Here is a 22,667-nt window from a genome sequence, read left to right as displayed (position 1 = left end):
GATTCTGAGTGAAAAATAATACTAATTCAGTGTCCCTCTGATAAATACCTTTAAGGGGACAAGGTAAAGCTTGGCTTAGATCAAGACTATTGGAGTATTATATAGGGGGGTTAAAAGGCACTTGAAGCATAAAACAGGACAGTACAGTGAATTGCAAGGACCCTTCAGACCAGTCTGTCAGTTGGGGGCTGAGATGGAGAAAGTCCACGTCCCACCATGGCAGTGGATTGGAGTTGGGGTTTTTTCCCAGGCCTCATCTGCCCCTGTGGCTCTACCTCCATCCCCTCATTCACAAACACTACAATGAAAGGTAAGACTGAGGAACACCACACTAAGGGCTTTGTGTGGAAGGAATGTTGAGAAATCTAAGTCTAGTACAGATCCTCCCTCTCTTTTGAGAGAAAATTGATGTCCCCATGGGAAAGTGACTTGCTGTGGAATATCTGAGCACTCCAGATTCCAAACCTTTTTTTCAAACCCAACATCATGTACCTTGAGAAATCCTAACCCTTGTCCTTGCTCATTTACTCGTATTTTTTTTTTTTTTTTTTTTTTTTTGGTACCAGGGATTGAACTCAGGGGCACTTAACTACTGAGCCACATCCCCAGCTCTATTTTGTATCTTATTTAGAGACAGGGTCTCAATGAGTTGCTTAGCTCCTCGCTGTTGCTGAGGCTGGCTTTGAACTCACGATTCTCCTGTCTCAGCATCCCCAGAGCTGCTGGCATACTACAGGCATGCACCACTGTGCTCAGCACTTCTGTTGTTTTGAAAGGGACACTTTAGCAGAAAGTATTTCTTTTTGTAGTGTACTTCTTACCCTAGAGCAGGAATTAGCTGGTGGTTTTTAAGTGTGTTCCATGGAGCCCTTGATGGCCAAAGGAGATGGGCAGTGCTTTTTGGGCTGAGGTAGGTGTATCACTCAAACCCGTTCCCTTTACATCTGTTTTACATATTCCAATCATACAGAAAACGCAATTTGTAAAGAGGGTTCTAACACTAAATATTTTTTAAAAAGCTGAGCTAGATCATTTTAGATTTCTGCTTACCAAGTTGACAACGACTGAATATACAAAGAACACCGTCAGGTGTAGCTTAAGCTGAGTTCACAAGCGAGTTAAATTCTTAAGTATTAAAGTGGTCCTTCATTGCACTTTTTGTCTCCCCTAAACTGGAGCTAATGAACTTTTGGGATGAGATTCCAGAAGTCCTGAAGGCAGTGAGGATGCTTAGCGTAGACTACAGGTGTCTAGATTTCATTTTTTTAGTTGTCCCCATAGGTGTATAGGAAAAGCCCACAGAGGGGTGGTTGTTCCACCCCACAAAGTGAGCAGCCAGTCAGTAACTGACTGATTACAGACAGTGATTGCTTAATGTCCCTTAATGGTCGTGTGATAGTAATGGCAAAGCCTGTTCATGATCTTATTTGAAAGCAGTGCAGTCCCTCATTAGGGATGAGAATTACGAGGAAGATAGGCTTCAGAACAGATGGAGGAAGGTAAGCCATACGCCCCTCAGGATTAAAGTTCTCATGCTTCTGGGCTTATGGGGTAAAAGGCCCACTTCCCGGGGCTCTGTGCCATGTGACATGAGAAAGGGGCGAGGCAATGAGATGTGAGGTCCAACAGTTGTCGTTTTGCTATTGGTGGCACACTTGGTATCAGGAAACACCTCTGCTCTGGAGAAATTGCAGCTTCCTTGGGATCTTGAGCAAACTCTAACCTGGGCCAGTTGTTCAACCTCACTTCTTCATCTCCCAAATAAAGAGCATGATACTGTCTGTCTCAGAGAGTGGCCATGAAGGTTAAATGGAATAATAGAGCCGATCATGGATTTAGACCTCCTGCCTGAAGTCCTGTGCTGCCATTCATATCAAGTGTCATTTGGAGCTGTTGAAAAACACACCCTCATTCATTCTGAGAAAAGCCTATTTTCTGGCAAGCAAAGAAAGCGAATTATTTGGGGACTTGGGGAACAGAGAGAATGAAATCAGGTTAACATTTGGTCCACATCTGTTTGACCTTCATCTGTGGGAGTCCTCAGAATCCCACTCTCTTCCCCTGTTCTCTAGCCCCTGCCTCTCTTGGAATGAATTCAAAGTAAGAATGATTCTAAGTGCCAGGTGGTCAGAAGATGGCTTCTAGGACCTGAATCAGTGATTACCAGCCCCATGATGCTAGAAGCAGTGGAAACCCCAGTGCCCTTGGAGGCTATGATAATAACCAGGGCAAAGTATCTGTGAAAAATCAATTTGTGCTGGGTGTAGTGGCACACACCTGTTGATCTCAGTGACTTGGGAGGCCGAGGCAGGAGCATCTCCAGGTCAAAGCCAGCCTCAGCAATTTATCAAGGTCCTTAGCAACTTGGTGAGACCTTGTCTCAAAATATAAAAAGGGCTGGGGATGTGGCTTGGTGGTTAAGCACCCCTGGGTTCAATCCCCAGTACTAGAAAAAAAAAAAAAAAAACAAGATGTACTGATAGAGCAAACTTCAACACCACCTCAAGTGTCTGTACAGATCTAAAGTGACTCAGGGAGAGGACAGGGCAGTGGTTCCAAAGGTCAGATCCAAGCCCAGAGCTGCAACCCACTGTGTGACTTTGTAAAGGCTGCTGTGTCACTTGTGCTTTCTTCAACTGTAAAAAGGAGATGATTATAGCACTTGCCTCAACATGGTTTTATGGAGGGAGTCCCTGGTTACCCCAAGCATACGGTGAGTACAAACTGCCGCTGTGCTTCTAAGTGCTGCCCTGACTCTGTGAAAACAACACAAAACACAGAAGCAGTGTTGGATTCATCTAGCTGTTATCCTGATAATTGGGAAAGAGCACCTAAGGAGAAACAAAAGTCTGGGCTGGTAAATACCCTGTGCTAATCTGCAAGGCTGCAAACAAGAGCATTCAAGAGTCTCTTGTTTGTGCTGAGATTCTCCCAAGTGCTGCTGTTCATTTATTTTTCTTAAAAGCAAGGATTTTCAGTATCATGCTCATTAGGGAAACATGTTATTTCAACATAACATAAACAGCCCTTGATTTAGAGGCAGATGGTCCAGTGATAGTAAATAAAAAGGACATATACTAAATGGAAAGAAGACAAGACAGAGAAAGAGAAAGAAGAGAGAGAGAGATGTTTTCTAATCATATGCCTGAGTCAAACCCTCCATTGTCTTTCACCCCAACCTCTAAGACACAGTAGCTGCATAATGTCTTGCAAGTTAGTTTCTCATCAGTAGAGTGAGAAGAATGTTTATCTTAAAAGGTTGTTGGGAAGATTAAACAGGATGACATGTGTGAAGGGCCTAGCTTAATGCTGACATTCTTCCATTTAGCAAGTATTTATGGGACCTCTCCAGGTACTAGGTTTAAGGAGTGAGTAAATAAGATTGTCAGTGATCCATGTAGAGAAAAAATTGTCCATGGAAAACCATGCATCATTGTCTGTATCACACCATCTTGTGTTATCTAACTGTGATTCTAAGGAGTTGCCTTACAATTATATAAGTTGTAGACTGACAGGAATACCGTAGTTCATCCCCCAATCCACAGTTTTTTGTTTTGCAGAGTGGGAGGGGCTACTGGGAATTCAATTCAGAAGCACTCTAGCACTGAGCCAAATCCCCAGCACTGTTTTGTATTTTATTTAGAGACAGGGTCTCACTGAGTTGCTTAGCAAATCGCTGTTGCTGAGGCTGGCTTTGAACTCAAGATCCTCCTGCCTCAGCCTCCCAAGCCACTGGAATTACAGGCATGTGCCACCATGCCTGGCACAGTTTTGCTTTTTGTAGTTTTAGTTCTACATGATCAACTACAATCCGTTTTGCTGTTATTGATCTCTTACTGTGACTATAAATTAAACTTTATCCCAAGTATATTTGTGTAGGAAAAAACATGTTATGTTTAGGGTTTGGTACCATCTGTGTTTTCAGGCATCTACAGAGTGGTCTTGGAACATATGTCCTGTGGGAAAGGAGAAACTATTCTACAACAAAATTCTTGACTCTTGACGTGTAAATTCTGTCCCACAGAGGTTTAGTTGACTTTCCTAGCCACTGCAGAATAGGTGAACTTTGCCTCCTGTTTGCAGATTGATTTCAGCTTTCCAGATCCTTAATTGTGCCTGCTGTTTGGATTCTCTCTTAAGCTAGGTGTAACATCATACCAGTTTCCTCATTAATGAGTTAAATCAGAATCTTAATTGAACATTCATTTGTATGAGGATCATCATTTTAACCTTTGTAGTTTAAAAAACAAGGTTGTATGTGTTTTTACAAACATTTCCACTAGATTAACATTTTTCTTATGCTTTAATTCAAAGGACTTTAAATTCTAAACAAATTCCACCCCCCACCACCACCACCAGATATATTTTAATCCACTCGTGTTCAAAACCTTTTGTAAATTTCCTATTAGAATTTCTGATTATTTCATTGTGTCCAGAGAGCACCTGCTATTTTGTGGCAGATGTGTTTAATCAGAAGAGAAGTTACGTTATGTTAACTCTGCCGAAGCATTCTTTAAAAGGAGTACGATGGTTAGAATACCGGAGAGGCAATAGGATATATAGATTTAAATCATCAGATTAGACTTGAAGGAAAGAAATTTGTCTATTTTCCTGTGCTTGCAAGATTTTTTTTCCCCTAGCTTTCTGAGGCCTGGCCCAGAATGCTGATGAGGAAGCTCTACTGGGACCAGGTGAAAGCTCACAGGCAACTTTCAGATTCTCTTTTATGCACAGTTAAGAATCTTTTCAGGTTTGAGGAGATTTCAGCTCCAAGCTGTGCCTGGTATTCTTCCTATGGCTAAGTCCCCTCCACTCCTTTTCCTTCAAATCCTCCATCTGTGAAGGGCTCTTTCCCTTGCTAACTTAAAAGACTTATTTTCATGGGTGAAGTACTTAGAACTCTTTGAGAATATCAAATATTTTTTTAAAAGCTACCTTGAATGTGTAAAGGGTTTCCTCGGGTCTGCTTCATGGAACAACAATGGTTATCCTACAGATGTCTGCGTGTGTATCCCCTATAAATGGCCCATATTGATTTGTCATATCTCTAAATGGCCTCCTGTAAAAATAGATGAATACCTCTGGTCCTTTTTTGTGTTTCCACCATTGCCATTTGTACCTCTTTCCCCTTTTAAAAGTATTCCGCTGAGAAGTAGCACCCTGAAATCTGGCAGTTCTACTTTTGCTGTTGAATAAAGGGAAACCACTTTGTTTCTTTCAGACCTTTGGAATGTGGCTCTGTGCATTTGCTAGCAAAACATTGTTCCATTCATTGCTGATTTTTCTGAGCTTTTCTACCCCTTTATCCTTCTCTATTGTCTTCTCAGTCTTTTATTATGGCTAGAGTTCCCCATTGAGACCAATGGGGTGTGTAGTTAACAAGTGTCAAAAGAAGTAGAATAATTACTCTATGTGATGTACCTATGAGAATACTACTTAGTAGAATCCAGTGTAACCAAATACAATGTGAATGTATTTAACTACCACAGTGCCTCATCTGCACATTTTCTCGTCTTTATTGCTTTTCCCTCTGGATATTGTGTTCTACTTCTCTATATCTTTGTATTTTTTTTTTTTTTTTGCCATTTCTCTTTCATGTGAACTGCTCTGTGCTTTATATGAAGTCTCCAGCTTTATTTTATATCTACATAGTAAAGTTCCTGACATGATTAGGGCCTGAGTTATTTCTCATAAGTTAATTTTCCGATAATAGCCTTTATTCTTTGTTTTGAATCCGTTTTGTTGGAAAGCTTACTAAATTTCTACTCCTAATAACTTAGTTTTTGAAAAATATCCCTCGGCTTTCTTAAATGGAGGATTCTGAATGAGTTTTTCTTGATGGGTTCTGGATGATAGGCTTCTGAATGTTGGAAAGGACTTTTGAGTACCATCCAACGTTTTACAGGGTCAATAAAAAAATATATATATATTTCCTTGAGAAATAAACACAGGACTTAGGCAAATGGACATCAATGTTCACTTCATTCCTGATGAAGCTTTTTAGAGAAGGCCCTTGAGGTCTTTGGACAAATGGATTTGCTAAGAGTATTTCCTCTCCGAGTCAAGCATACCTCTTGTCGATGACACACCCGAGCACTCTCTTCAGTTCTTGGCTTAAGCAACTAAATCAAGGCATATGAGTCCACAAAGGGGACACAACATGGGACTGAGCTAAGCAAACACCATAAGGAGGGCAGGAGAGCATCCAGGGGCATTATTCAGTGGAGTCCCTTACCCTCCCCGCCCCAGGACTCGGGGCCGGGGTGGAAGGTATGTGTCCCTCAGGAGTTCAGCCAGATATCTCTCTGTCTGTGCCTTCCAGCATCCTGCTGCATGGCCGGCCAGCTTAGCTGAAGCACCTCAAGCATTCGCAGTTAAAAAGCACCCTCTCTTTCTGACCGGAGTTCTGAACCTATGTGCTAGTGGTCATGGTGTCTTGTTTCCTTTCCTCTCTCCTCCTCTCAGCAGCAGTCCTGTTAACATCTTTGAAGTCTTTCAAATACCATACTCTCTCTGCCATCCTCGAACCTAGCCATTAATCCCAGTTTTCCTTCCAGCTTGGGTTTAGATACAAGCTCTTACAGAAAATCCTCCTTAATTCTCATTTTGGATTAGGTATCCGATCCCCTAAGTCTGGGGATAAGCCTTATAGTTGGACTTATCACACATTAAGTTAATAGCTGAAAATTATTAGCAGGTTCATATGAGGTTTAATTGTTAGGTCCCCAGGTTAGAAACCATTGCCCAAGAGAGCCACAGATGACAGCCACCATTGCAGACTCTTTCTGCCAGGCCTCTGAGGAATCATGACATCACTATCCAACCCTTTCCTTCATCCCGGTGGACTGTTGGTTAGATATCCCAGATACTTCCTTCCAAGTTCTTCCTTTGTCTCTAGTTGATGTTCTTCCTTCTACATTGAGAAGATAGAGACAGTCTAATTGGATTTCCCTAAAAGTTCTTACTCTCCACCTTCTCTACGTTTCAGGAGACATTCTTCTACAAACTTTTTCTGGCTTTTCTTTAACCAGACATCCCCTACATTTCCTGGGTCATTGTTCCCTTAGTTGCATTGATCTTCTTGTCTTCAGTCTAGATATGCTGGCTTCCTCTCTTCTTACTAAACATTTCCATTCTAACCCCTTGACTAGCCTATTTCTATTCAATTCATTTATAAATCATAGTTAATTCATTTATTTAAAATTGCATATGGCCCCCTACCTCAGTGCAAGCAGATACCTACACCCAGGGACTTCAGAATCCACAGTCTTTTCAATCTCATGAGAATTTTGCATCCTGATACACTAAATGCCAGGCATAGCTAGATAAATTTTAAAAATCTGAACTTTTACAGGGTACACATTCTCTGACCACAACAGGATTAAATTAGAAATCATACAAGATATCTGGAAATTCCCAGATACTTAGAAACTTAACATATATCCATGTAACTACATGATGGAGAAAAAAGTCACAAAATTAATTAGAGAAAATTTGGAACTGAATGATAGTAGAAACATCTTATTCAAATGATTTATATAGTGTCGCCATAGCAGCACTTAGAGGAAAATTATAACATTAAAGCCTATATTAAAGAAGACTTGATATTAATGAATAAAATGTTCATCATAGAAGTTAGGAAAGAAAGAACACAGTAATTCCAAAATGAATAATAAAGAATTAATAAACTTAATAGTTAAACAAAACAAAACATACAAGCAGTAGAGGAAATTTTTACAAAGGTGAAGTAGGCTCTTTGATAAGATCAGTAAAATTGATGAATGCCTGGCTAGATAAAACAAGACAAAAAAGGTGGAGGGGGCATTGTATCAAGAAGAAAGTAGGTCATCACTAAACTCCCTACATACATTTAAAGATTAGAAAATATTGTGAACAAGTTTATGTCGGTACACTTAGTAGCCTATATGAAATGGACAGATTCATCAAAAAGTACAACTTAAGATTTTCTATCCTTTTTGAGTCTGTTTTAAGTGGCCACATATCTTTCAATAAATTAAGTTTTTGCTTAAAACTTCCCACAAAGAAAACTCTAAGCCCAGAAGCCTTTTCCAGTGAATTCAAATAGTCAAGAAGGAATTGATACTAAATTTTCCCAAATTCTCTCAGGAAAGAGAAGGAAAGGGGAAACATTTCCAGTTTCATTTTATTAGGTCACAATAACCCAGATACCAAAACCTACCAAAGACACTGTAAGAATAGTATGGTATAGACCTAAAATTCCTTAACAAGATACAAATCAAATTTGGCTTAAGAAGAACATTATGTATGCTTACATACCACAGTCAACAGGTGAGAGGGCATTTAGAAAATAATCTGGGAACAGGAAATAGGTAAGGGGCAAGAGACAAAAATGAAGCTTTCCACTCCTAAGAGATGGACAGAAACACTATTAAAGGAATATTCCAGACATACCTACTGGAATTTCAGTTAAAAACACCCTTGCTCCACAATCTAAAATCACCCTAATATGTCTACAATAGTAACCGCAGTAGGATGTGACTATAAGAACCTACAGGTGCAGATTCTCTCTGACCAGAGAACAAAAGGAAGAACCAAAGCCAAGAGCAGAAGGAAAATCAGATCCAAAAGAGGAATTTGAATGTCTTGGATCCTATGGCTATCACAACCAAAACATCTCACTTCTTGGACAGGGTAGCATATACACTTATGGTAAAGACCTATTTAATATAGTTCTTATTACCAAACAAATGTCCAGCTTTCACCAAAAAGTCATAAGGCATGACAAGAAGCAATAAAAATCAGACTAAAGAGACAATCAGTAGAACCAGATTTAACTGAAATATTGATATTAGATTTGTCAGAAATAAAACTTAATAACTATACATAATACATTAAAGGCTCTAATGTAAGAAGCATACCACATACAAGAAATGGTAAGTAGCATAAGAAAGATATAGAAACATGAAAGACCAAAAGAAAATACTGTAAATTAAAAACAAGAACAAAAGTCCCTTCAATGGGACCTTCAGTAGACTTAACACAGCCAAGGAAGGAATCAGTGAACTTGAAGATAGATCTATTGAAATTGCCCAAAATGAAATACCTAGGTGAAAATGAATGAAAGCACAGAGCAGAACATCCAGTAACTAAAACTGTATTAAGAAATGTGAATTATTTAATATGCATTATTAGAGTTACCAGGAAGGGAAGAGAAGGTAGAAAAAATACTTTAGGTAATAATGAAAGAATTTTCTGAAATTGATTATGGTCATCAAACCACATATCCGAAAAGTACAGAGAACATCAAGCAAAATAAATACCCAAACAGTCACACCTAGGCTTATCATGTCAGAACTACCTATCTTCCAAAAAAAGGACACAGATGAATCCTAAAAGAAATCAGATTTTCCCATGTATTATGGTTGTACCTAATGGTGGAATTTGTTTTTACATATTTGTATATGTACACAGTTAACAATATAATTTGGCCAATATCATTCCCCAGTATTCCCCATTCCCCTTAGATTACTTTAAAAACATACACTATTAACTCAAGGATAACCATTAAAAAACGTTTTAAATGAAATATAGGTGACATATTAAGAAATTGAAAAATAAGATGAAATCATATCAAATGCTCAATTAAAATCAAGATAAGTCAGAAAAATATGTAAATAAAAAGTTATAAAGATGATGAGTTTTAATTCAATAATATTAATAATTACCTTTGAATAATGTTAAAATGTTAGTTTAAAGAGATTATCATCTTGGGTGGAAGAAAACTTATGCATATGCTGTCTATAAGAAACATACTTTAAATATAGACTCAGTTTAAAAGTAGAGTGTTGAAGAAAAATATACCATGCTACCACAGTCAAAAGAAAGCATAAGTGTCTGGGTAAAGTTGAGGCAAAGCAGCCTTTAGAATAAGGAAAAGTAAAAAAGAATAAGATGGGACATTATAGAATGATACGGTGGTAAATTATCCACAAAGATATAAAAATCCTAGATTTGCATATCTTACAACAGAGTATCAAAATATATGAGGCAAACACTGATGGAATTCAAAGAAGAAATAAATAAAATCACTGTTATAGCTAAAAATTTCAGTTTCACTTTCCTTAGTTCATTGACACAGCAAGGAGGAAATCAGTAAGGATATAGATGACCTGAATAGTATTATCAATCAACTTGACCTAATTGACATTTATAGAATGCTTTATCCAGGAGCAGAATATGCATTCTTCTCAACAGAGGCAGAAAAAGCATTTGACAAAATGCAGTACTTATCCATGATAAAGCTAGAAACAAAACTTCCTGATAAAGAACATTTATAATAAAACCCATAGCTGACATAGTTTTTAGTAATGAAAAATGGAATGTTTTCTTCTACAACCCAGAACAAGGCATGCATATCCACTCTCCTTCTTTTTATTAAATATTGTACTGAAGATTCTGACTGTGAGATAAAACAAGAAAAAGAATTAAAGGCATGAAAATTGGAAAAGAAGAAGTAAAACCTTTCATTCCTTTTTTCCCCCCATAGATGACGTCTTTGTTTTTATGGAAAACCCTAAGAGATACTAAGGAGACAAATAACTCAGGAAAACAATTTTACAAGAAATAATGATTTAATTTAGCATCACATAGAATACAAAGTTAATATATAAAACCTGGATAAAATATGTGCTAGACTACTCACAAAACTGCAAAAAGCTGCTGAGAGAAATTGAAACTCTGAATAAATGGTAAGATGTACTACATTTGTGAGTTTAAAAAGTCAATATTAAAATCATGTTCCTTCACTCAGTGACATATATATCCACTTCAATCTCAACCAAAATCCCAGCAGTGTTTTTTTAAAGAAATAAACACATTAATTTCTAATATTTATATGGAACTTTAAAGAAGCAAGAGTAGTAAAAGCACTTTAGAAAAAGAGCACATTTTTGAGGATTTACTACCTGATTTCAAAACTTACTATGAAGTCACAATAACTAAGATAATATGTTACTAAAAAAAACAATCTAACTTATAAATCAATAGAAATTCTAGAAATAGACCCAAGCATATTTGGAAAATTACTTTTTTAAATGATAGCAAATAAAATCAACAGAAGAAAGAGTATTCTTTTTAATGAATGGTCCCAGAATAGCTGGATAAACGTACTTCTACCCCTACGTCATACTGCATACGAAATTTAATCTGAACTCATTGATCTAAATGAGAAACCCAAATCTATAAAATTTCTTGAAGACAGTTTAAGAGAAAAATTTCAGAACTTTGAGGATAGGCAAAGATTAGTTAGATAACCCCCCCACCCAAAGTACAAACTTTAAAATTAAAAAAGATGAAAATTAGTGTTTTATTTTTCTCAAAATTAAAACCTCTGTTCTTCAAAGAATTCATTAAGAAAATAAAAGGACCAAGCCATTGGCCAGAATAAAGTGTGTGTGTGTGTGTGTGTGTGTGTGTGTGTGTGTGTGTGTGTGTGAGAGAGAGAGAGAGAGAGAGAGAGAGAGCAAGAGAGAGAAAGAGGAAGAAGAGGAGGAGGTGGAGGAATGATGAGGAAGAGGAAGAGGAATAATAGAAGAAGAGGAGAAAGGATAAGGAGGAGGAAGAGGAGAAGAAGTAAAAGATAAATAACATTTAAAACTCAAGAAGACAGATAAACCAATAATACTGCTCAAAAGATGTAAACCAACCCTTTAGAGAAAAGATACAAGAATGGGTAATGAGCTCACAATAACATGCTCAGAAATATTTCAATCTTTAGGACAATGTAAATAAAACCATAATGATATGCTACTTTACACCCCTAGAATACCTTCGTTTCAAATACCAAGCAATATCAAACTTTCCTAAGCATGTGATGCAAATGAATCTTTTGTCCTTTGCTGTGAGCATAATATGGTGTCACCTGATTGAAGAACTTTAAGTTTGTTATAAAGTTCATCACAACCTTGAGAGATGATCCTGCAATTCTACTCTGGTGTATTTCCCCCAAGAGAAAGGGGGGGAGGAATAAAAAATTTTTCACAAAGGTTCACAAATATATATAATATAGTTCACTAATACTCAAAAGAACTTTTCTTAGAATAGGCAACTTCCTATTCCACTATGTCCTTCAAGAGGGAATAAAATAAATCATGGTATATTTACACTAAAACCACCTCTTAGTAATAAAATGAACCAACAACTGATGCACATTGGTGTTAATAAATCTCACACTGTGCTGGATGAAACATGCAAAAGCACATACTATGGGATTCCATGTGAAATTCTAAACAGGCGAGCATAAACTATAGTGAATGACATAGATCAATGTTGATGGGAGTAGTGGATGGAAGGGAGATTGATCAAGGAACTTAGCATGGTGAAGAAAATATTTTATGTGTGCCTCAAAAATCATCTATTTTGTATTTCAAATGTGTGGAATTTATATAAATTATATATCAATAAAGTTGATTTGATTTTCCAAAATTTTAGATTTGAAAGGGAAAAAATGAAAATTTAATCCTACATATTTCTATCCTGGCTGTTGGGTCATTTACATTAAAGATGGATGGATAGATGGATAAGGTTTCATATTCATCTATTTACAACATAGATAATTGTCCATATAAAGTTTGAAAAATCTACCTTTTTTTTTTTTTTTTTTTTTACTAAACCATTCTTATAAGGAAAGACATAGTTTTACTAGTTTGGTTGGACAGTTACTACCAACAAAAGAAGAACCCTCTTGGCTTCTTGAGATTCTGGTATTTGGAGTCTACATCTGTGCAGCCAAGACCTTCAGAACTCATGATGAATTAAACTGCAGAAGATATTTTTTAGAATGGCATGTGGTTGCCACCTTCATATTTTTCTTAATGGAAAAATTTTTGAATTAAAAATAACTCTCACCATTTTAGAAACCAAAGAAATATTTAGCACCCCCCAAAACCTTCAATATTTAAAAATGTAATAAATGTTGCTTTCAGAAAAACATACATCATTTTTATTTCTCCCATTTTCATCATAGAACACCAACATTTTGTAGCCTAACATAAAGAAGCTACTGCTCCAAGGACACGTTTATTGATATTCTAAATGCAGGGTTTATTTAATATTAGTGATAATATTTGGCAGATTAATTGTGGAAGTTGCCACCAGATGAACAATTTGTTTCCTAGATCAGACGGTTAGAACAGAAGGAGGGGTTGCACTATGCAGCAGTCCCGTGTTAGAAAACCTTGATGTCTTTAATAACACGTTGTTTCTTAGATGCTTTCTGTGTGCTGGAGGCTGTGCTGATTTGAATGAACATGATGAGCAGTTGGCTGCAAAAAGCCCAGAATTCTGTCTAGAACTGCTCAGTGTTAAAGAATAAGAACAATCTTGCAAACTGTTATAGATGAGGAGTGAGGCTCAGGGTTCAGTGGGCCACTCAAAGTATATAGAGGAGATGACCATTTACCATCAGCAGGATCTACCATTCCAGCTTTCGGGGATGATTAGGGAGTGGAAATATAGAAAATACTTACAAAAGTGCCTGCACATTCTATTGAAGTCAATAAAAACCACCTCTGATCATCATTATCAGTCTACCTATAGTTAAATCGATAAGCATTTAGTGAGCACCACTATTCACTAAATACTGTGCTAATGGGGATGGATCACATTGACCCCATCACAGTGAGATAGAAAACCCCAGCATCATTGGTTCTATACCATCTGACTGAAGGGGACCTCCTCATGTCTCCTGTCTTCACAAAAAGAAGCTAAACTGATTTGTACAAGGGCACACAACTTTTGGATTGCCAGAAAATGTTCAAAGCTTGGCCACATTGCTAAGGGAGAACAGAAGTCCCATTCTTATGAAAAGTCCAATAGGTGGCCATGCAAATTGGAGGAACAAAGTGAAGGTGTTCTAGTGATGGAATTCATCTTCTTCACCTTCAACCAAATCCAGTTTTCCCTCTTTTTTTTTTTTTTTGGTAAAGATTGTACTTCTGTTGTCCCCTATAGAATGTCATATGGAACTAAATAAAATGTGACTAAAGGTCTAAATCCTCTGTTTATATTTGGAACACTGAGCTTTTTACCCTGAGAAATCAAGGCAATTACGTGTGGCGTTCTGAGAAGTCCCTATTTGCTTTTTAGATTCTGTTTCCATTTGATTCCCCCCCACACTTTTTTTAACTAATGACTGTGTTAATTACTGTGTTAGTTTCTTTCATTTGTGTTTCATATGTTTTTGGAAAGCGCTGGGGTCAGATTGCATCATTGAAAATTCCTTTCCCAATGAGGTTTGCTCCCATTTCCTGTTTGGAAATTAATATACCACAGGCGCCCTTTCTGTTAAGACAGAAAAAAAAAAAAAGTATCTTCCCATTCTTACAGAGCCCAGGATTGTGAGGGCAGAATCTTTGGAACAGCACTTATTGGGGAACTAGAGATTAGGCTTTTAGAGGCCATCAGCTAGGTGGACCGATGGCTCTCTTCTTTGGATGTCATTATTTTTGGTGATGAGTCTGATGAAATACGTTAGTGATGGAGGAAACTGAAGCCCACACAGGGGGAGCTAACCATATTTAAGATCCCGTGGAACTACTTTGATGAACTGCAGCTGTCTTCAAAAGGAGTTGGCCAGCATCTTTTTAGGGCATTTTGTTCAAACTTGTTCTCCATGAAGATTCTCTTTAAAGATATCCTTCAATTCCCATACTAACTTTAAGACAGTGTTGCTGTTAAGTTTTTACAATACGCTTGACAAACTTCATATCTTTGGTGGTTATGAAATATTAGAGAAAGACTATAAAGTCTGATCCACCAAGTGTTCACTGCCTGTGGCCTAGGCCAAGTTCATTTAATTTCTCTGAGCCTTGGGCTTCCTTTTCTCTAAAATAGTAAATTGACATTAGCTCTTATTACTGTTGTTTTGTAACTGTATGAAATTCCTACAAATTTTTGTGTGAAGCAAAGCACTTTGCAAGTAGTGAGGAACTATATAAATATAGATTTGTGTGTCCACACATATGCATAAGCATATACACATGTTTGTTTATATGGGTTGGTTTTGTGTTCATTGTGTAAGAAGAATATCTCAGTTCTCTAATTAACATTCCAACACCTACCAGTCAGCTTCAGTTTCCCCAACCCACCAAAACTTTGCCTTGTCCAATGCATTTTTTTAGTAATGATTATTATAAATATCATTCCATCTTTTATATACTTAACATTACATATCCCAAAGGTATTTTCCTAGTTACTCAGGATATAAAGAATTCAAAAGATGTAGTTCTTGCCCTTCCATAAATTATCATCGTGTTGGGGAAAACCACGCAATTTAGAAAAGTATTTAAGTATTTATATGTCAGTCACTTCAACTAGCATTCTGCACATATTTTTGAATTGTATCCTTGTAATAAGATTGTAATGTAGGTATTATTATTATTCCCATTTTATACATGAAGAAAATGAGGCCCAGAGAACTTAAATAGCTTTTCTAATGCCATGCAAGCCCAGAATAGTAAAGTCAGGATTTTAAACCAGAGCTTATATTTTGACTTCTACATGGTAAAAGAAAGCCTCTTAAAAGTTCAAATGGGAAGTATAGGAAAAAAACCATGGAACTTAGTATGGAAAAAGAAATGAGAAGAAACTCTTATCTTTGGACCAGTTTAATTGGGAAGTCTGCTCAAAGGTGGCCAAATTTATCCTGCATAAAATTCTGGAAGATAAAGCCCCTAAAAATAAAGGTAGAGCCCCTCAAACATCAGATTGTGTGTATATAATCTTTTGGCCTCTTGGAGAATTTTAGAAGAAAGTAAGAGAGCGCTTGAGCCTTGGGCTTAACCCGCTGTTGCCTCAGAGCCCTGTTTTCACATTCCAGGGCACTGGCCTGAGACTGAGAGGCATTTGGATTTCTGGATCCTGGAAGGGGAACTGCAAAAAGGTGAAGATAGAAGGATGGATTGAGAACTACATCATAGGTGTGGAGATCCAGGGAGAGGAAATTAGGTTTTCCTCCCGGGGTGTCTTTCAGTACCCATTAAGGATATGATCTGATTAATAATGAATGAGATGAGCCCAATGCACTATTGGTGAAAGTCAAATATACGTGTTCATGAGTGCCATCACCAACACATGACGTATTGGTCTAGCTAGATCCTGAAGCTATTGAATAGCTCTTTTATCTGTCTCTCATTTGTTCCCTTTCCCAGGCTGCACTGGTGGTTTCACAAGCCTTTCCACAAGACTCTGCCCCTCTCCCATTACTCTAAGAATGGAGACCCATGGCAGTGAATTTCCCTTACCTCCACCCCAACAAGATGGGCTGCCTCTTCACCCCTCCTTCCCTGCTTCCTTTATGTATGAGGAAAAGCCCTCTCTCCCAGGGCTGAAACTTGGCTCTCCTCCCTTCTCCTACAACCAGAATTGTATTATTGTATTCATCTGTTCCCTCCCCCTATACACACTTCTGGATCTTTGGACCTTCTGTCTCACTTTGTGCTTCAGTTTGAACACGGGCTGCATCCCACATATGACCCCTCGTATCTGTTCTTCCTACCATCCCTCTGGGTGTCTTCACGGTCTCTCCTGGACATTGTGGTCTCTTCTCCCTATGATCCTGCTTCACGAGCCTCTAGGAAAACATCTATTCTTCTGACTTTTAAAATTAGACTTTACAGGGTCATTTTCTGTGCACCCATTTAATGCCTACTGAATCCCAGTTCTTTAGCTTGGCATATGATGTCCTTCCTGAGCTTCATTTGTAACTGTCCTCAGACTCCAACCAATCCCTCTCATTCTTGACTCAATATCCACCTCGCCCATTATTTATTCCCTCCTCCCTACCCTCCTTGGAGCTCTCCAAGCAGAATTAACTTTTCCATGATGCATTTTCCTTACATTTTATGCAGTGAGTGATAGCTAGTATCGCTAATATTATAGCACTTATCACATGATATTAAAGTTATTTGGTTATGTGTTTATCTCCCTCCCACCAGCCCACAAACTCCTCCAGGGTAGAAAAACTGTCTGATTTATCTTAATCTCTCTAGCTGTGTTAACCCAGTGCCTGGCATAAAATAGGTACTTAATAAGTGTTGATTGGATTAAATTGAGTTTGTTCTTCCTTTGATAGTCTTAGCACTGAACTTAAAGCCTTTCTTCATTTCTGTTGATAAGAACACTTTGATTAGTCCTTCAGTTTCCTGATTTGCCTCCTTTTCATGAAGTTCATTCTATACTTTCCTATCTTCAGCTTCTTATAATTACATTCTATTGATGTTCAAGTCTGTCTTCCTGTCTCATTCTCAGAAAAGTCCCATTTTACTTTTGTAAAGAACTCCTCTTTGGGATCTGAATTAAGCCCCCAAATGTCATCTTTAAGTGTATTTGAAGAAGTGCTCATGCCAGACTCTCCAAACTCGCAGCGTCCCGAGTCCCACATTCTCTTCAGGCAGGGCTTCCCAGAATGTTTTGGCAGGCTGTCTGGAACTCTGCTCAGATCAAGAGCGATTGTCACAGTACTGTGGAAGCCTGCTGGGTCTGCTACAATTTAAGAGCCAGGTGCCATATCACAGGGGGAGACATGAATCTCCCTTATCTGAACACTTTTGTTCAGGGCATGGGCATAGAATCGGTCACACCACAGGGACATTAAGTGCTTATTTGCCTGATTTTCACAAGCAACAAAATGCAGTACCAATATAGCAGGTTGTTTCAGCCGTACAGATGTCTGAACTTGGACACAACAATGCTGGAGTTTGATTTCCAGTCCTTCGTGGCAATTTAGCTAACCAAAACTGCCTAATGCCATTGGTGGATACTATCTTGGAAATTACGATTTAAATAGGAGAAGTGCAAAAAGTGTCTAATGCATATCTTGAACCATATAAGTTATCGATGCCTAGTAATCATGACCACCAAAAGTAGTAATTTCATTAGTTTTAACCTAATAGTGGAGTATTGCATCTCATTTAAGGGAAGTAGGTAATAAGAAGTAGGCACAAGGGCTGGGGTTGTGGCTCAGTGGAAGAGTGCTTGCCTAGCATGTGCGAGGCCCTGGGTTTGATCCTCAGCACCACATAAAAATAAACATATAAAACAAAGTTATTGTGTCCAACTACAACTAAAAAATAAATATAAAAGAAGTAGGCACAAAATATTTATTGGGCATCTACTATATGCCAAGTGCAATTTATCACTTTTAATGCATTAACTCATTAACTGATGTAACTCTAAGATACATTATCCATCTCTTTGGATATAAGGAAGCTGAGATATGGAGTTTCCAACTTTCTCGACCTCATACAACTAGTTAGGGATTGGCAAACATTTTTGTAGAAGATTCAGCGGGGCCTTTTGGCCACATAGGCATTGTGGTCTGTGTCACAATTAGTGAACTCTGTCTTTGTACCATGTGAGTGGGTAGGGTAGCTGTGTTTCAATAAAACTTTCTTTACAAAAAAGAAGAAAAAAAGCAACAAACTAGATGTGGTCCCCAGGCTGTGGTTTGCCAAGGTCTGTTTAGACCTCTTCCACCCTCTGCCCATTCTGTTTTCTCAGTAATATTTTCATAAGAAACTTAGAAGTCATAGTTTTTAAAAGCCTGTGCCACATTTTCCCCTTTTCCCCATTTTTTGATGTAGGGAAATTAGAAACAACAAACACAAAAAGGAAACATAAAATTTCCTTCTCTAATTCTACAACAATCACTCATAAACATTTTGATGTGCATCCCTTCAGACTGCTTTCTCTACAAACACTTATTGCTAAGAAAGGTCATTGTGCCTCAGATGGTGGCATAATCCTCTCTTTTCCTCTTTAAAACATCTTGTAAATGCATTTCTGTGTCCATTTAATGCAGACTATTTTCTGTGACTCATGGTAGTTATTCTCTGGCTGTTGTATGTATTTCTACTTCCAGATAAGTTGTAAATCTGGTCCCTTTGCTCCTCTGCCCAACACCTACCATCTCTTTCTTGGCTATGTCCATGTCCTAGACTCCTAGGTTGTATTCTGAATTCAATCTCATACACACACACAAATGTACATATACATATAAATGCACATGCATGTGCATGTGCGCGCGCGTGCGCACACACACACACACACACACACACACATACACATACACACAGAGGCAAATGCGAAGCACAGCACCCAAGCCCCTTAATCTCCATGTCAGTAGTCCTCAGTCAGGACTGTCACTCTTTCTTTGCTCTAGTATTGGCATCTGATATCGATCAGGTACCTTCCTCTTTGCCATAGCTGGGGGCAGCCGCAGTAGTAAAACCAGCCCTTGTAGGTAAGTGAGTGCCAGGATAAATCATACATCTCCAAGTCCCTGTCACTGTCCTCTGCAGAAGCCACCCTGGGGGGCAGTGTAACTTCTTTGAATATTTTCTTTTTGTCTGCCTCCCTCGCCCCCAAGACTCCTCCAAAAGAGAAGCTTGAACATCTTTTCTTAAATTCATTGAATTTTCAACGTCCTTCCCCAGTGGTTGGTACACAGCAGGTAACATAAGCCACGAGACATTAGAATTCCTGCCAGGGGAGAACATACTGTGAGCAGTTTCAAAAGGTCACATGTTGCACAGTGTCCTTCTTTATAAATCTTTCAGTGGATGGTGAGGCAAATCCAGAGGGGGCCGGGGCGGGGGTGGGAGAGACCGCTCTAGTCATTCCAAGTCTTCCATTTTGTAGTAAGATTACAGTGATGATCAGTGGAGCATATAGAAAAGGGAGTACAAGACACACTCTGCAAAATGTACCCCCACTAAGTCCAAGTCAAAGACTAGCCTATCTCCCCACAAATGGAGACAGCTGCCCACTACAGGCCGAAGCGGCAGCAGGGTGCAGACAGTAAGTACTGCTGCAGAAAGGACTGGGAGGCCACTTGGTCTCTCCAAGCAGTTTTCTTGACATGTGTGGTTAACTATTTTGAAGACGTCCCCATCAGCTTATAAGTTTTGTCACTCATAAGAAATTTCCCACTGAGATTTGTATCACACTTGAAATTTGTAAAGTGGTATTTCACACACATTTTCTAATCTCAGAACCCTGTTGATCGAATATTAGTGTGAATCTCTTTCCACATGAGGAATCTAAAACTCAGAGATGTTTATTAAAAAAAGAAAAAAAAAAAATTACCCAGGCTAAGTGGCCAGTAGATGGCAGTACGCAGCTCCTTTGACAACTAAGGTGAAATTTTTTGCTCCAGTACAAGGAAAATTCTACCTTCTGTAGTGTCATCATTTTGCCTCTATTAATACTCAGAACAGTCATATTTACCAATTATAGACATGCTGTTAACATACAAACCATAGGGGAAGACTTTTGACACCAATCTTAGGAGATGAAGACTTCTAGGGATATATATATATATATATATATATATATATGGGCATTTTGTTGAAGACTGTATGGTACTGAAGCTACAATTCAACAAGAGAAATTGTTATCTTTAATTAGAGTAAGTGGGAAAGGAAAACTATACCAGAACCCTTTTTTGAGATAATTAACAAAATACCACAGTCAGTTGCACGAGAAGCAGTGGAAAAGCAGGTTTTATTAATTTTATTAATGCTCTTCCATCATATATTGGATGCTAGATGGCAAAAGCATTTCCTGGTTGGAAAATTACATTTGTCATTTCTGCTTTTTATTTGAGAAACTGGTTGGCTTTCTTTTTTGGAAGTTTTTTTGCAGTCTGTATTCTTCCTTATCACATTGAGCTGGATTTTTAGTACATTTAAAAAGAAAGGCTAGGAAGTGAATTGGGTCTACAGACAGGTCTGCTCTACTTCTTGTAAGAAGCATCACTAGACACAAACGTTGCATAAGTCATTTAGGACCAAACCACACCAGGTTTAGAAGGTCATTAATAGTGCCTGTTTTGAAACATCATGGTTTAAAAGAATAATAATGATGCTATTATATAATAATAATGTAATTATGAAGCTCATCACTTCATTACAAATATACCCTTATTTATTTGGGACCTGCTACCTTTGAAATCACAAAATATGGCCTAGTGCATAGAAACAATACATGATAAGCACTGAAGGATAGGGATTGAATAGAAGGAACAGATGAAAAGAAAGGAACCAACTGGAAATGTAGGCTGGGGGCAGGTTGGACATCTGAAATGAGTCTCAGATTCCTCATCTACAAAACAATGGAATTTGAATTGGAAACTCCTCAAGTAGGTCTTAACTGTACCATTCTAAATTGGGCATTTAACAGTTGAATATTAAATAAATCATTGTTAATAATAGGTTATTATGCAAGAGGGCACTGTGAATTGTACTACTCACTAATTTATCTAATTTTGTTTCAGTATGCATTTATATATTACAGTGTTGGAAAATAATAACACTTCTTTTCATTGCAAATATTCTGTGGCGTGGACTTTTAATTTTTAGGGGATCTTCTTCTTTTTTTTTTTTTTTTATTCTGGCCCTTTGTTTCCTTCCGGAATATCTCCTAGTTATCTCCATTGAAGTTTAATTATTTACTGATTAACTAAATAATTTGTAATTTATTATAAATTGCTAATTTACAAATCATTCATTATCTACTAATTGTTCAATTATCTTTAAATTACTGCTTGTTAATTTACTCAATAAACATTTGCTGAGCTATTACTAGAGGGTGGCTCTAGTAAAAAGGAGACACCAAGAAGCCTGGGGGAAATGGGCTTGTTCTTGAAGGCAGAAATTCTGGCTTCTGGGGAAACTGGATATTCCTTACTGCACACCAACATGTTTACAGTCTCTCTTCACTAACCCAGTTCCACTTAACTCCATTTTTAAAAAAGTTCTCCTAAAAAAAAAGAAAAAAAAACCCTTGCAGTATTGTTAATACACATTTGCCAATCTGGTAACACTTTGAACAATCAAAATGCAAAAAGTTAACTGAATCATCAAAATCAGACTTCTGTATGATATAGTCACAAATAGCATACACGTATTTCTCCAAGTATTTGAGGAATGAAAGAATGGAGATGGATTTAGATCCTGGGGGACAAGTGTGGAGGCACTGAGGGAGGCTGACAGGTTCTCCTGGATTTCCGCTGTGCTGGTTAACATGGGTAGCGCTGCTCAGGAGAATCAAGCCCCAAGGAATGAAACTAGGTACCACGAGATGGTTTGAGTTTTCACATAGGACAGTTCCTTCAGTCTGGAACTTTGGTGGCTAAAACACTCAGTTCAACAAGCTTTGTGTTATTTTAGATGAAACCAAGTCTTCCTTATTTGATTCTGCCCAAAGTTTTAAGATTTCTTTGATTCCATCTGACTCCCAAAGGCCATATTAGAGATAGAGGGTGAAAGGATAGTATCGTTGATTACCCTTTGCCAAAATTTGAGTAATAGACCCTGAGGGGAAAAGGAAAAAGTTAATGACTTCTGGCCAAAATCCTTTTCCTGGTCTGAGCAATGTAATATAATTAGAGTTAATGATAATTAATGGGGTTAATAATGTAAGTATGAAGATCGTCACTTTGTATAACATTTTCTCCCTGTGTTCCTTACATCCTGCATTTAATGCTGTCGTACTGTGACTTAGGTGGTAGTGCATGTTGTAAACTGCTGCCTTGATCCCACTTCAGTAGGAACTGTTGAACTGTTATTGTAACCGAGTTGCCCTCCTTTGATAGAAAGCAAACCCGATTCTTTTTTTTAATAACA

General features: G+C 37.9%; 1 protein-coding gene across 2 annotated transcripts in view; it reads left to right on the top strand.

Annotated features, from left to right (window-relative positions):
• Samd12 (sterile alpha motif domain containing 12) overlaps positions 1-22,667 on the top strand; it is a 373,220-nt gene that overhangs the window by 151,315 nt on the left and 199,238 nt on the right. The window lies entirely within an intron of this gene.

This window comes from Callospermophilus lateralis, chromosome 16 (assembly GCF_048772815.1).
Source record: "Callospermophilus lateralis isolate mCalLat2 chromosome 16, mCalLat2.hap1, whole genome shotgun sequence".
In the NCBI taxonomy this organism is placed as follows: domain Eukaryota; kingdom Metazoa; phylum Chordata; class Mammalia; order Rodentia; family Sciuridae; genus Callospermophilus; species Callospermophilus lateralis.
The sequence above is the reverse complement of the archived record's forward strand: the minus strand, read 5'-3'. Positions and strand labels throughout refer to the sequence as shown.